The sequence below is a fragment of the Pleurodeles waltl genome, chromosome 11 (genome assembly GCF_031143425.1).
Source record: "Pleurodeles waltl isolate 20211129_DDA chromosome 11, aPleWal1.hap1.20221129, whole genome shotgun sequence".
Taxonomy (NCBI): Eukaryota; Metazoa; Chordata; class Amphibia; order Caudata; family Salamandridae; genus Pleurodeles; species Pleurodeles waltl.
This window is the reverse complement of record NC_090450.1, coordinates 201534780-201548117: the sequence shown is the minus strand read 5'-3', so window position 1 is coordinate 201548117 and position 13338 is coordinate 201534780. Positions and strand designations below refer to the sequence as shown.

At 40.6% G+C, this 13338-nt stretch overlaps 1 protein-coding gene across 7 annotated transcripts in view; it reads left to right on the top strand.

Annotated features, from left to right (window-relative positions):
- The first annotated feature begins 4363 nt into the window (after nucleotides 1-4363).
- The window catches only part of CAB39 (calcium binding protein 39), a 209565-nt gene continuing 200590 nt past the window's right edge, over nucleotides 4364-13338 (top strand). Inside the window, exons 1-2 of one of the 7 annotated variants that reach the window (XM_069213414.1) lie at nucleotides 4364-4556; nucleotides 6815-7021. The gene's annotated coding sequence lies outside the window, so the exon portion shown is untranslated. Of the gene's footprint in view, nucleotides 4557-4660; nucleotides 4924-6814; nucleotides 7022-13338 lie in introns of those variants that run through there. The other 6 variants (XM_069213410.1, XM_069213413.1, XM_069213415.1 and 3 more) reach the window with 6 other exon arrangements.

Sequence of the window (13338 nt, the reverse complement as noted above, 5' to 3'; positions counted from 1 at the left end):
TGCATTTGTGAGCAGTACGTATCAAGGGCACAGACAACATGACAGCCAAAAGCCTCTGCAGGAAGTTCCCAAACTTGCAGGAGATGACACTATCCAGCATAACGTTTTTTTTAGAAATTTGAAGACAGTTCTGGAAAACTTTTCTGGATCTTTATACGACCAAGAACAGTGCTCATCTTTGCAGGTTCTGCTCTAGGTTTCCAGAGCTTGGGGAGTCGATGCATTAGTGATGAAATGGGCAAGACATATTCTCTATGCAATTCCTCCATTGCCTTGATCCAGAAAGGGCTCTCCAAGTTCCAGCAGGAGAGAGGGGATGTGATTCTTGTCATTCCACATTGGCCACAGGGGTTGTGGTTTCCGCTGCTGAAGCCTTTATCTCTTCTACCTCCTTGGATACTGCCATCTCCTTTGTATCTCAAACCTTCGGCTCTGGCATTCTAGCTCCAACTTACTCTGTCAGTTTGAAGGTTGAGAAGTCAGGATCCTACAAAGGATCTTTCCCCTTCCTTGTGTAGGTAATTTAGCACACCAGGAAGCCTTCAACCTTAAAGTCTTATTCAAAGCACTGACATGTGGTGTTCCTACATAATCATTCTGTGCCTGGCTGTGATGTATCTGATGTCTTGCACTTTCTTCTGGAAGGGTTTCACGTACATCTCTCTTGCGCAACCCTGAGAGCTCAATGGTTTGCTATTAAAGCTTCCAGGGATTTTTCGGAACCTCCCTCTGTGGTAGATTCCTTGTTCTCTAGACTGTTTAAAGGCTTTTTGGTGAAAAAACCAATGAACAAACATTTCTTCTGGCATGGAATCATCCTACCTTGTTATGGTATTTACAGTTTCACCCTTTTGAGCCTTTGCATGGTGTAGATCAGTGGGTTCCAACCTGTGGTCTCGGGATCCCAGGGGGTCTGCAAAGTCTTCTCAGGGGGTCCTTGACTGCTTAGAAAATCAAATAATATTAACAGATTAGGTCCCAAGCTTTCAGTAAGAACTAACTGAGGGGGTCCCCAGATTCCAATAATTATTCAGTAGGGGTCCCCAGGTTCCAGTAATGATAAAGTGGGGGTCCACGGAAGTCAAAAGGTTGGGAACCACTGGTGTAGATGTAAGGTTTATCTCTTACCAGGTATTTTCCTAGTTGCTATCACATCTGCTAGAAGATTTGGGGAGTTGGGAGCCTTGAAGTGTTGTCCTCCTTTTATTCTATTTATGAAAGATGGGATCATCTTGTGACCTGACCCTACCTTTGTTCCAAAGGATAACTCATTTGTTCATAGATCCCAGGAGATTCTTTTTTTTCTTCCTATTTCCCTTCTCCCTCGCCTGCGGAAGACCGCATAAAAGGACTAGCCACATCCTGGGCAGAGTTTCAGGAAGCATAAATGTAGGACATTTGTAGGGAGGCTACTTGGTCTTTGTTAAACATTACCACCTCAAAAAATGTTTCAAACTTCCATTTGAATTTGTGTGCAGGGGATCTGAACTCTGCGTCATAGTTTGCTATTGTTTTCACTTCTGTTTTTGACTTTTGACATGCATTAAACCTGATGTGTTGCTTATTGCCTTGATTCACTAGTTTGTCAAAGGATTTTGGCATACCTCATGATATAATGACCGGGACGAGGAACGTAAGGGTAATGCCCCAGTTACTTATTGTTAATCTTCGTTATCCTTAGTCCATCTTGTCCTCGTCACAGTCATTACATCCCACCCACCGACCCCCCTGCCACTCCTTTAATGATGGCTTGGGTATATACAGAAGGAGGCAGGAATGGTGTAATGAGGTTATTTTAGCATTAACACTGGCACATTATTTAGTCCTGGGCCTGAGGCCTGTGCCCACTCACCTAGTTACATTGCGCTTTTATTCCTTTTATTATTTTAGCAAAGCTTCATTTTAGTTGAGATGGTTTTCATTCTATTGTCAGTTGCCCTTCCAAGCAGAATTTGTTGTTCATTTCTTTGAACAACATTTTCATCTTGTGTTCAACCCAAGACTGTACACAATATTTACCAGATATTGCTGGTCCAAAGAGTACATTGTCTAACCTACACAGAAAAATATGTGTTGACACATCAGGGCAGTTCTTTGAATAGCAGATATGTTATTAAAAACATCACACTGCCCACACCAGGTTATTGGGGGCATTCTATCCAGCTTGCCATCTCATGATCCACGTTGTCGCAATTTCTGTTGAAATCCTTTGGTTTCTCTTCGTCTACATAGGAGAACTCCCAGCAGACCAACATACCTCTTCTTCACCTCTGAACGCAGGTATGGGGTTGGCTTTCCTTTTGGGACCAGAAGGGTGGATTAGGGCTACCACTGCTGCGTTCTCTTGTGTAGAAACTTAGTAGTGTAGGCAGGGATATTAGGGACACTATTATGACTTCTTGTGTTTCACTTTCCTGGTCAGTGCTGTAATAACCCTGTGTTTCATTATCCTCAAACCACAATTCATGCCTTTTTACGTAGACTGCAGTTGCTTCACTAAAATATATATTGAACCAAGAGCCTGCTTCTGTTTGTATTTGCATGCATGAGACTTGTATAATTTAGAGAAAGAGGTATGATCTACTCCACCACGATGTCCCTGAGGAGTCTGAGTGTCATGCGATAGGCTGCCAGAAATCCCTCTCACCTGTGGTATTGGTGAGGTGCTGCTTGCCAGCTGGAAAGGTTAGGCCAACAGTGTCACACAGTGTGTGGTCAGACTCAGTTACCCATACTCGGTGGTGCTGCCGCCCAAAATCTAGCAGTCTCGTTACTACAATGGGAGTCTACAACAGTAGCAGCTTATTGTCTTAATTCATTCTGTTCTTTTCTACTAGTTGGTCAAAGGACCTTGGCTTCAATATACCTCATGCTGTAATGACCGGGATGAGGACAAGGAATGTAGGGATAATGAAGTTTATTGATAACTCACTGAGGTATTACTCTCCAATACAAGTTAATTGTGAAATACATTCCCTCTTTTTTGTATATCTTGCAATTATTTGTTTCCAAACTATGGCAGGTAAGATTGACACCATGTGGACCAACATACCTTTGCAGAATACATAGAACACACAGTGGGGAGTCAACGCCCCAGCCTTATCCTTACTTTGTTCCATTATTTTCTGCATCTAATGCAAAATTTAAGTTTGGAAACATATTTTGCAAAAAATAAAAATCTATGCTTTGACAATAATTTCACATTTATTATAGACATGTCAACATTACCGATTCCATACATTCCAACATTTTAGAACATGAAAGTGGAAGATTTTTTTTTTTAAATAGGAGAATTTCTTTCCTCCATCAACTTCTATTAAAGCAGAGGCAATTTCAGGCGGGAAGCAGCCAAATTAAAGCCATTTTCTATGCAAGAAGTTGGGAGTCGCCCGTCTGAATTGGGTGTATTGGTATGTATGCGATTTGGGGGGAGACTTCAGATTTTTTTTAATGTCAAAATGTTTTTACCTTTCTCTTCAAGCCCCCAGCTCCCTTTAAAAGAAGCAATTACATCGACCACGATATTTTGGTTTATAGCTCAGTCTTATCTTTTTCAAAACTGCTGGGTGAGAATATTCAAGACTTGCAACACTTATTCAATGGGCAGGGTTTCAATGTGAGTGAGTCGGGGAAGTACTCAGTTACTGGCTTCTGTTCAATTCACACTGTTGCCAAAAGCGCCCTTGGCTTCTTTAGCGTTCGTTTCACTTATAATTTTTCAAGCCCGCATTTTAATGTGCTTTGTTGCTTCTTTGTTCATGGATTACTTTAAACCCTTACTCTTATTCATGCGCTTGAGTGAGTGTCTTTTGAGAGTGAGCCTCCAGCCACCCAATAGGAAACGGACTTGGAAGATTTCAGCCAATCATTGGCATAGCATATGTGGATCTTGCGGCCAACTGTCCGACAGAATAAAGGAGCTAGTAACAGAATGATTGAAATTAAAAAAGGACAGCAGCCCAACGTGGCGGCCATCTTAGATTGGTAGTATTTCTATTTAGGCTAAGAAAACGGATCCCAGGTTAATATGGTAATAGTCTTTTATTTCAATCGCTTTTTTACAGAAAAACGGCTGACTTAAGAGGATATGAATGTAAAACATACTCATATTCAATTATCGTTAATTTTGTAAAAAATGCATCACATAATGGAAGCAAAGCTACTTCCGCTACTGTTAATCCCTAGTTTACCCAACTTGAAATGAGATTTGTGCAAATAGTAACAGACATTTAGTGCATTCACAAACAAGAAAAAACGCTTCTATTTTAAACTTAAATGCGAATACTTCATTGCAGGCTCCTTTGCAGTGATGTTTAGGAGCGTGGCTTGTTTCGGGCTTCTTTTATAGTTTTGAGCCTGTTTGGGCTTGTTTTCAAGGGAAACTGCTTGTTTTAGGTTTGAGACCTGGCAACACTGACCGCAGGCCGCAGCTAACTGCGGCCAGGGCAGGCTGTTCGCCGAAGTGTGCCAGCGCCCAGGCCAGAGTCACCAGGACACACCAATGACTCGAGTGGCTCCCGTGAATGCTATTAAGTAAACCCGCACGTCGCACAAAGGTAGGCTGAGCTTTACAGTGCACTCACTAATGATCCAGCAGCGGCTGATGTGGCGCCATCACCTAGCCGAAAGCCACCCGGTCGTAACTCCGCAAGGGCGCGTCACCTCCTCCTCAGCGACTCCCCGCCCGGTCCCAGGCTCTCTCCCTGCCCCAACCCCGTGCGGCCGCAGTGGCGACTGCTGGAGCCCACTTCGGACTTCTCCACTCCCACCCAGTCCTGGGTTATTTTCTCCGAGCTATATCTTGGACAGGCGCTGTTGTGAGCGTCCCTGTGTGCGCAGGGTTCAGGCCGACCGCCTGGAATTCCTGTCTGGCCAGGCTCTCACTCAAGGCCTGTGCCTCCGCCCGGTGCCACTATGAGTTCGGTGAGTGTTACTGCTACTCTCTTGTACAGGTGGAGCGAGAGGGAGGTCAGACCCGGATGTGTTTCACAGTGCCCATGCAGGTGTACCCTCTCTATTCACTTTAGAGATGAGGGATGGGAGAGTTAGCTACATGGACGTTATCCCTGTGAAACGACCAAACTACTCGCAGACTCCCAGACGTCTACACCCTAAGTTAGGGAAGTATTGTTTCCTTGTGTATAAAGATGCCTTCGTCCATGTCACGGTCTACTTTTGGGTAGTTTTAAATGTTTTTATAATTATGGAATTTACAATACTCACACTCGACGTGTACTTAGTGCAGTCGCCGAAACATCTTGATCAAAATGCTGTACATACGACTGTAAAGCGGGGTACACCGGACTTGTGCACCGATTGACCAGTAACGAAAGAAATAGAACAAACATGTGGTGAACAGTAGTGTTTATCAACGCATGTGCTGCCTTATGTGTGTGACGGAGATGGTGGGAGTGTCCATATTCACAATTAACTGTTTTAGGAGATGGCTGAAGGCCGAAAAAGTGACCACACTCGTTTTTGTACAGTCGGATGAGTCTTCAGAGCTGTTTTTATTAAGTCCCGAAGTAAGCAGTATATCCGCATTACTAATGAAATGTGTTCCTCGAGGATGAACTTATATAACTTTACATCTGGCGCAGGTAGGTTTTGGCGACATTAGCTGTTGCTTAGTGGATCTCGGGTTGCTGGCGGAGTTTAGCGGCTAATAGGAGTTGCAAAGGTGCTTTGATAAAAGGCGATTAACAGACATGGATACCAGAATCAGTAGCTCACTGGTCTTCTTTCTCCGATAAATGTTCTTGAATTGTAACTGAAATGGCCATATCTATGTCCTAGAGGAATTGTGTCCACGAGTGAAACATTAATTTATTTCTTTAAACCCTCCACAATCTACTTCGTTCTGCAGTTTTTGTAACTGGCGCAAGTGTATTGGTTTATAAATATAAAAGCCACAGAGAACTTTCACTTTTATTTAGCGAGTTTATGTCAATGGTAGTATCATTGGTTGTGTAGTGTAGCAGCGTAGCACACTTCGCAATGACAGCAGGCCCCGCACCCAGGGTTGTTTAAGTTGCCCGCAGGTAAAGAGAGTTGGTGGTGGAGCGTTAGTTCTTGTGGTTAGATGTTTAGGGCGAGGAATGTTTCATGTGTAATAGTACAGCTTGTCTGGGAACTTTTTGGTGTGCCTTCTCCCAGACTAAAAGGGGAGGTCTACATTTGATGGTGGCAGGCATTACCCGAAACCATACCAATCTCACTCGCCCATTCACTTGGACTTTGAGATGACACTGCATCAGGTTAACGTAATCACATCATTTTGAGAGGTTTTGAAAAATTCGCTTTTATCGTTTTCACGCTTCCTGGAGCTGTTTTAGAACATGGATGCATTCCACTGTTCTGAGATGCTCGTTGACTGAAATCAAACAGGGCTGTTACTATTGTATTTGATTGTGGTTTGTGATATTTAGATGCAAACTGTCGTGGGCTGTTGCGGCCTGCGTTGGTGTAGACTTATGTTGTGATTAGTGATGGGATGTATTGTTTAACGCTTGTCTAGATCGTGTTACGAATTTTTCTGGTGTTATGTGCTTGGTTGCGTCTGTCGATACTGCTGTTTTCACCGATGTGTTTTTTTTTTTTTTTTTAATGTCAGTGGGTTCCATGGTATAATTTAATTTCCTGCCTTTCATATTCATGCCCCTCTTGCACTTGATGTAAATCAAAAAGCTAGTAGGGCCCTTTTTCCACTTAAAATGACATCTGTCTGGAAAATAATGCCTCTGATATGACAGTAGACAGATCACACCTAATATTTTGGCCTAATCAGTATCAATGCGTTCTTATTTTTTGTCAGGTGTAGGCTGTGTGGTCCTGGCAGTAAAGCACTTGCACAACAGCACTGTTGACTTCCTGACGGGAAAACTTACCTGAGAGAACAACAGCACTCTTCTTGTTGACCAGTAGTGGAACATAGAAGCAGCACTTTAACCAACAGACAGCAACTGCAATTGGATCTCCTCATAAAGTTAATACTGCATCCCAACTGAAGCAGCTATTTCTGGTAGGTACAGCAGCAGGTCAGCTGGGACTGTGCAGGTTGGGTGACAGCAGGCATACTGAGATTTGTCCCTTGGCAGCTGCTAGTATAATCTGATCCAGGTGTTTGATAGAACACTGTTTGTGTACTAGTCTCTTTAGACTGTCAAGGCTACAGGTGTCTGAACATATGTTTGATTATTGTAAAGCTGTTAAATCCTAAAGAGATGCAGCAATGAGATGTTTGGCCTGCTTTGCATTTGTCACCTGGAGTTGAGAAATGTTCGTCCCACTTTATCTCCATGTATTGCTTTTTAACTATATACCAATGTAAGTTTGTAGTTTGAAGCTTGACAGCAGAATCTACATAAACTCTCCAGTTCAAGTCTCTTTAAGGCCATTTCAGTTTTTATTAATCCTTCTGATGCTGATGAAAAGAGTACTACACAGCTAGGTATCTAGAATGTGTGATATTACATTCACAGTAGTAGTTTGTTGCATGATATTTATGTGGTATGATGAAATCAATCTTGCCATTAGTTTATTTTCTTATAATGTGATTTTTGTTTTATATCTAGCTGTCCCTGTACCTTTGATTATATGCTGGTTGAAGTTAATAGTGGCTAACGTAGAATCGATTGACGGTTCACGTTTTCTGTACAAAAAGCAGGATACATCTCTGAAATCTCAAAAATGCAACAAGCTGTTTTTTGAATCAGGTTTAGTGTTTTAAGAAGTGCAATCTGCCTAATCCTATTAAGTTGGATTGTCCTCATTTCAAATTCCATCCCATACACACTATGTGAACAGAACCATTTAAATAGGCTAGTAGTATTTTAATAAATAGTTTCCTTAATCACTGACAGGATTAGTTCTGCCTACGGTGCCAATAAAGTAACCACATTAAAGCTGTACTGACCACGCAGCAATAATCAGATTTTCGTCTTCAGGTAAGCCTTGCTGTGGTTTCTTGCACCGTGAGTTTCCAGTCAGTTTCCATTTTGGCACTATATTCAGCTGCACTTTCTGCGAAAACTCCACAGTGACAACTACAACAGTTTTGGGGGGTGGGGGGAGTTTTGTAAGGTCTTTGCTCGCTGTTGCACCATTTAGCCTTCATGTCACACCGTTTAGAATCGTTGTTGCATAGTTTTGAGAGTGAATTCTCATGTTGGGGCAGATTGCCCCAGCATTCCCCTTCATCTGTAGGCTAACCAATGAAAGCGCACATAGCTAAACCACAAATACATTTCAGTATCTTGTATGCTGATTTGGTTTAGAAAATATGATTCCTGCAGCAGGTATTATGACATAGCATGCATGCATGTTCAAAAGAATATGTATGTGTGTGTGTGTGTGTGTGTGTGTGTGTGTGTGTGTATGTATATATATATATATATATATATATATATATATATATTTTTTTTTAAATCAACGTGCAACACATTTGCGTCCAAATTGAATAGTGTCTGATAGTAACATTAAATATTCTAATCTATAGTTTGCTAAAAAGACTGCAGACCGTAAGGATGTTGTACTTTGTGCAACTTACATTTTATAATTTAAGTTGGTTTGGGTTTGTACCCAGTTAAAAGGCTTGTCTGGCTAATTGGTGCACCATTTTGACAGGTCCAACAGAGGTGTCCTGGATGGTAGTTATGCAGCCTTCTCTACTGCCTAATCAATGGCGTACAGCATTAAAAAAACAATCACAAGTTGCTATATGTGATAATATACGAGCCAGTTTCAGAATAAAGGAAGTCCGTAGGTCTAGAGAAGGTAGTCAGTTTTACCATATTATTATTGAGATGGATGTCTGTTGGGATATTTACTCTATGGTGTTATAAAACCCAGGGTCCTACGTCTTTAACTTGTTTTACAGATATTGTGCCTATTACCTTTTGTACCCACCTACTGAAGTTGACATTTATTCAGGGTTTTCTGTTACCCTGACTCCAGCTGGTGATTTAGGTCATTCTTAAGTTGTGAGGTGACACTTTTTTCATTGCAAAAGAACAGATGGGGGATGGAATGCAGAACAAATCAAACATTCGCCCCCAGTCGCAGATCTGGGTTTAATCCATCAGTTTATTTTGCTAGCCATGCCATTCCAGTTTGGATCCAGCCATATGCGTATCAGTCTTGACCCTACTCCCCATGGAACAGTAAAGATGAGCGCTTGTATGATAAGGTATTCAGTACCCATATTTACTAGTAGCTGAAAAGGAACTTCCAGCTATAAGCCAGACCTAGTGGCATTGCCAATGCCTTCTTTATCATTTGAATGCCTGAGCGGTCTCTCATGCCCAGTAATGATCTAAGATTTGTGTTTTTAATCTATGTTCCGAGTGTCTCCGTTTAATTCACGTGTACGCTAAAGGTCTCCACCCTCTGAATCTTTTTGTATTTTGTCTGTTTTTACGGACACTAGAACTATTTCATTGAACATTTTTAATATCTACTGAGTTAGCATGTCCTGTCTCCCAGTTCCCCCAAATCACTAATTTTATTTAGGACATCAGCATCTGTGATAATTTATTTTGCCGAATGCATCTCTGCCATCCCTAGCACACCTTGTCTTTATTTTATATACCTTATTTTGGCTATTTTAACTTTTTGACTTATTTAGTTAACTTATTTTGGCTCAGTTTCCAACATAAATGGCCTGTATTGCCTAACATCATGTCTGACACTACAATTTTCACTGATTTATTTAAATATTTATTTGTTAATATTGTACTTATTTTTCATTAGTACAGAGTTGATTTACCTAATATTGCTGCATAGATTTGGGGAAATACATTGAATGTTTTGGTGCATTCAATGGGTAGTGGCAGTCCTTCCATGTTAGAATTAACGTAATTTCTTTCTCCTAACAATGGAATGAGTTAAAGCAAAATGCATTGTGTGCTGCATTGTCTATGATCTTTAGCATGTAGGTGTTTTTTTGCCCAGTAGTATTTAATTAGAGCCCCCTATTATATACTCGTTTTATTCTGAACACTGCTAGACATCTTGATAATGGTATTTTCTTAACTCTTCTATTTTCAATTTAAATAATAATAATAAAAAAAACAACTAGGTACCTGTCTCAGAAAATTTAGGAACTCCATAAAAAGCATACTCTTTTAATAAATGAAATCACATTCACTGTAGTACATATCTGCCAGGATGCTCCAGCTGTTTTCTTGTAAAACATTGTGACAGTAATTCTTATTAAGCAATGTCTTGATTAACGTTAGACAGCAACAGTGGCAATTCAGTTTTTCCTGGCCCACTGGCAACATTAAAACTGTTACTGCTTAGCATTTTTCTTAAAACTCTTTATTTTATTTCCAGTCTCCCCTGTTCATTCTTCCTACATCATTCCCTTTCAGAGTGTAAGATCACTTTTTTAAGCATTTGTTTATACATTTAATTTAAAGTAAAATGCTTGGAGGCTGCTTACTCGCAGTTAGCAGTTCATCACACCTTCTCATCAGTTGGTTGTTGGCACATGACCAACACTTACTTACAGGGAATTCTTGTAATCATGAGATCAGTGTTGCCTTAACATTACATAGTTAATTAGCTGCGCTATAGACGACATTTGATGGAGGAATGAAAAACACTCCAAATTATGGCACAGAGGTGGGTTGGTAGAGTAAGGTTTATCAAGTTTACAGAACTGGTATATTCAAACGAACAAGTTAAATTGTCTGTTTACTATTGGGCACTAAGGTCCAATCAGACATTGGTCTCTTCTTGGAGAAATGCCTTCAGGTATGTATTTGATGCTTCAGTGCCAGAGCCCATTTAGTTAGTGCCCTCTTTGGGATAATCGTTTGGCTGTGACAATCCATTGCTCTTTGCATGTCTATTCATTTACCCTGTATTACTTAAGAACCTTCTTTTCTTTAACAGTACCATATAAACCGCTTGGTGTTTTGATGTAGATGGAGCAAACTGGCAAATCAGTTTGCCTTGTCCTGGACATTCACTTGAAAACTCATTGGTCTGATTCATATAGATTTTCTATGTCTGGCTTATTCTTGTAGAACTCTTACCTTACTCCCGGTTTTTAAGAGTAAGTGTGGTTTACTACTAGATCTCAAAAGTACCAGGGTAGTGAATTGCAGCATAATCTGTGTGAATCAGACCGATTGTTATCCATTGCATTATTATTCAAAGCAAAAAATAAAATATACAGATTTCTTAAATAGAGGCCAGGGGGCCACAATGGCGCCCAATGTACAGGAATCGAGCTAGCTAAATAGTTAATTAATTTTTCTATTCCTTCTTTCAAACACATTAAGGACACGCATACTCACCCTCCTCCCTTTCTCTCTACTTGCGTGGTGGTCTTCCCTCTGATTCCAGACATCTTTAGGAGAACGTACATTTGGTACTTGGGGGTGCTTTTCACATGCACTAAATATTTTGCCACTTAACAACAACTTCTGTAACAATAGCCTACGTACTTTATTCTTCTTTTTTTTGTTTTTTCCCTTGCTGGGCTGTCTCTGTTTATGTTTATTGGTGATAATTGCTCAAGAGTGCTACAGAGCTGCACTTTAAAAAAAATAAGATTTATTTATAATTTCAATGAACCGTACACAAAAAATCAAATGTGCATTTATGTCAAAACAGCTGTTTAAATGTGAATATACTGGCATAAAAGGACCTGGCAAAGGCACCCATACAGCAACAAATGGGAACACAAATGATCATGCAAGTGCCAATACAAGTGTCCAAAATCCCAATAAATCATTGTGGAGATCCTATGAAACTTTCAGCATTACTGAAGACTTGCTCATTCAGGCTGCAAAATAAAAAAAACATTAAGTAACAATAGAAATCAATAAAGTTTTATATATGTTAATATGACAGGAAGCAGAGATATAAAGCTGAAAATCGCTGATCTTCCTGCGCCCTTAATGGGTCTAACTGCGACCAAAAGGGAAAATGTCCAAATATCCTTCTGGGGTGTGGAATTTAATAAAATCTCTACTTGTCCATAAGACAGGTTGCTACTTAAGTCTACTTGTCCTGTCCAAAAAAAAAAATCCACTTGTAGGTAGGGAACAGCTGGGAAGGAGACCTGTAGGAAGCAAAAAGTTAAACACAATATCAAGATATAAAAACATTGACTTTCAATAGACTATGGTTCTAAGAGTTCTCATACTGTAACCATGGATAACTTAAGAAGTGACTATAACTAGACCTCAAGAAATCTGGGTACCTGGAAGAAATCAACAATGGGTTAATACAATGTTTCATATAAGCTTTTCATGAAATATCACATACTGTCTAGAAATACAAGAGCCTTCTAAAATAATGTTTCAGAACAAACATTGCATTTTTACATGAGGACAAAGGGTATCTGAAACATTCACTGGAAAACAATAGGAATTGTACTAGGGACTTAATATGCACAAAGAATGTCACATTTTGAATTTAGCATCTTTACAGAAAATCCAAAAGCTCAGGATAAATTTGTGCGCTTCAAAAAACACTACACACCAAAGTTTTAATTGATATGAAATGCTCGTGCACACTGTTGCCGATCTGAACGTCAAGTTTTACATACTGGAAATGAATCACACACACTGCCGATTCGAACAAAAATATACTAATGCCATGAAATGATCGCGCACACTGTTGCCGACCTGAACATCAAGTTTTACATACTGGAAATGAATCACACACACTGCCGATTCGAACAAAAATATACTAATGCCATGAAATGATCGCGCAAGCTGTTGCCGATCTGAATGCCAAGGTTTGCATGAGAGCAATGAATCGAGCACTCTGAAAGTTTCACAAGTCTGCCCAAAACTCGAGTCTCTCTGAGAATGGGGTCAGGGGCCCAGCCCGACCTCCGCCTTACCGCCCTGTTCAAGGATCACCAATATAATGCGGGGCAGGCCTGAAACATCAAGGTAGGCCTCCAGAACAGGAGCTCAGGAAGTTGGTACTGCTGTGCACCGGGACCTCTGAATAGTGAGCATGTGGAGCTGGGCTGGTTCCCTTATATAGAGTCTGGCTCAGCCCACAAACCACACCCAGTCATGCTGCAGGGAAAGCTTCTAGAAGGTCCTAGAAAGTGACCATACCCTAACACACTCAGTAAGCCTGCAGCAATACCTTGCAAATGAACAGTTATTGCAAATATCATTAATAGTGTTTTTCAAGGTTAAACTCTGCAATGCTAAAGGTTAACATACTGCATGTAAACACAATACATGAATTATGCTCTTGCATAAAGTCTGGGTTTTTGTATTTTTGTCGCCCGTAGAGCGCACACTGTTCTGATGTTGACATGAGAGGATGGAAATGTACTCCTCACAAGGGCAGAGATAA